The sequence below is a fragment of the Zerene cesonia genome, chromosome 6 (assembly GCF_012273895.1).
Source record: "Zerene cesonia ecotype Mississippi chromosome 6, Zerene_cesonia_1.1, whole genome shotgun sequence".
NCBI lineage: Eukaryota > Metazoa > Arthropoda > Insecta > Lepidoptera > Pieridae > Zerene > Zerene cesonia.
In genome coordinates this window covers 2,557,988-2,560,944 of record NC_052107.1, presented here as the reverse complement: position 1 = coordinate 2,560,944, position 2,957 = coordinate 2,557,988, and the positions used below count along the sequence as shown (strand labels likewise).

At 30.6% G+C, this 2,957-nt stretch overlaps 1 protein-coding gene across 3 annotated transcripts in view; it reads left to right on the top strand.

The window, feature by feature from the left end:
• Positions 1 to 2,957, top strand: part of LOC119840623 (piwi-like protein Siwi) — a 24,893-nt gene that overhangs the window by 6,610 nt on the left and 15,326 nt on the right. The window lies entirely within an intron of this gene.

Here is a 2,957-nt window from a genome sequence, read left to right as displayed (position 1 = left end):
TTGTACGTATAGTACAACTGAAGATTTATAATACCATAGAAGTTGTGCTCGATTTTAATTTATATAATATATATATATGTATATATATATATATATATATACATGTTAGTATATATGTATATACATATGTATGTTAGTATATGTATATGTATGTATGTATATATATATATATATATATATGGCTTTTTTTATTACAGTATTGATGTTATAATATTTAGTAATGCATATTTATGTATATATATAATGATAAATACTGCTTCTCTGATTATAGTTATGCTTAAATATTTAAATAACATTTGTTTCCCTACCTTTATAAACTTGACACTGGCAAATAGTTAAAACTTATTGCCATAAAGGAAAAAAAAAAAAAAAAAAAAAAAAAAAAAAAAAATAATAAATTTGTATCAGCTGACAATTGACATTCGTTTTGTTTACAAATGAATTCAAATTGCAATGTATTAAAAAAGTTTTGATTTTATAAAAATGTATTAGGTATAGTTGATTGTGGTATTAATAGTTATATTATTAATCTTTGAAATGGCTAATGTGGATTGTGATAAAATTGACTCTCAAATAATAACCGAAAATGTGTCTTTTTTGGATAACTACTTCAATAATTCTTTTGATTTAATGAACTCTTTGAATGAAATTAAAAGTTATGTAGCGCAAGAATTAAACTTTAAAGTTGAGAAACCAATTTCAACTAAGTTAAATAAGAGTACAAAGTTGAATTCCTTAGATTGCTCTACTTACAATGCAGATATCTTAACCCAAAGTCAAGAAAGTAAAAATGATTTTAAAAAGTATTTAAAGAATTGGGGTTTGCCTACTGAAATTGTTACAAGGTATGAGCAGAAAGGGATTCAAGAAATGTTTCAATGGCAAGTTGACTGTTTAAGTAATCCAAGGGTTTTATTAAATTGTTCCAATTTAGTTTATTCAGCCCCAACTTCTGCTGGGAAAACGTTAGTGGCTGAAATATTGACTATCAAAACAATACTTGAACGACAGAAGAAAGTAATAATTATTTTGCCCTTTGTTTCCATTGTGCGGGAAAAAATGTTTTATTTGCAGCATATTTTATCAAGTTCAGGTATTCGCGTTGAGGGTTTTATGGGATCCCAATCTCCACCAGGAGGGCTGCAATCAGTGCATATTGCTATTTGTACAATTGAAAAGGCTAATAGTTTAGTAAATAAATTATTAGACGAGAACAGCATTTCTGAACTTGGTGCTATAATTGTAGATGAACTTCATTTACTTGGTGATTCTCATAGAGGATATATTTTAGAGCTTCTCTTAACTAAAGTGAAATATGTAACTAATAAATTGGATGATGTCCAAATTCAAATTATTGGAATGTCAGCTACTCTTCCGAATTTAGAAGTTTTGTCCAGTTGGTTGGATGCAGAACTTTACATAACAGATTTCAGACCAATTCCTTTAGATGAATTTTGTTTAATTGGCAACAAATACTATGATAAACAGGGAAAATTCATATGCAACATTAAAAGGATAACTGAAAATGAAGACATTGATTATGTATTAAATATTTGCCTAGAAACTATTAAGGAAGGTTGTTCTATATTAATTTTTTGTATGACAAAAAATAGATGTGAAAGCTTAGCTCAAAGTATTGCATCATCATTTTTTAAATTGGGTTGTGGCGGGAATGAAGTAGGGACCATTTTAAGGGAGGAACTTAAAACAGATGCTATTGCAGAAGTTTTAGAGCAACTAAAAAATTGTCCTGTAGGCCTAGATCAAGTATTAAAAAATGTTGTATCTTTTGGTGTGGCTTACCACCATGCAGGCCTTACATTTGATGAAAGGGATATAATAGAAGGAGGATTCAAGTCTGGTGCCATTCGTGTTTTGATAGCAACATCTACATTAAGTTCGGGGGTTAATTTACCTGCAAGAAAAGTTATAATTCGGTCTCCTGTGTTTCAAAGACAACCAATAAATATTTTAACTTATAAACAAATGATAGGAAGAGCTGGTCGAATGGGAAAAGATACTAAAGGCGAAAGTATTCTAGTATGCACACCGGCAGAACAAAAGATTGGTTTTGATCTTATGATGGGTGCTTTGGATCCTGTCAAAAGCTGCATAGAGACTGAAGACAAGTTTATGAGAGCTGTAATAGAAATGATTGCTAGTCAAGCAGTTTGCACTAAGTCAGAATTAGATCTTTATTCTAAATGTACTTTACTTTTTAAACAATCAATGTCTTCTTCGCAAGACTCTCTATTAGAAAATACTTTAAAACAATTGATAGATTTTGAGCTGGTCAGAATCCAAACTAATGATACTGAAGAACGCTATGTCGCGACATCCTTAGGGAAGGCTTGCCTTTCTTCAAGTATGGCACCCAATGATGGCTTGTCGTTATTTTGTGAATTACAAAAAGCGCGTCAGTGCATTGTCTTGGAAACTGACTTACACCTCATTTATTTAGTTACACCATATAGTGTCAGTAGCCAATGGGCGGACTTGGATTGGTTGCATCTTCTAACTTTATGGGAATCTTTAACAGTTGCTATGAAAAAAGTTGGTGAACTTGTTGGAGTTCAAGAAAGCTTTATAATCCGCTGCTTGAGGGGAGCAAATAAATCTGCATGCAAGAATAAGCTGAACATACATAAAAGGTGAAATATTAATAATTATAACATTTTTACATTAAAAGAAGTAAAAAAAAAATCAATTTAAGTAACTTTTAAACCTTTTATAGAGAGAGAGACTGGCTTTTTTTAAATATAATATGTAGATTAGATTTTATTTTCGATTTATTAGTAGATTCGATTTTTGGTGACAGTTGAAATGTTGTTGGTTTTTGTATTTAAATATATTGTTATAGGCACATGAAACCGAAAGAATAGAAGAAATTCGATTACTGTGGCAGGATCACGGGTGGCCGAGAAGCTAGGCGTTGCTACGGTTAGGCAAGATACGCA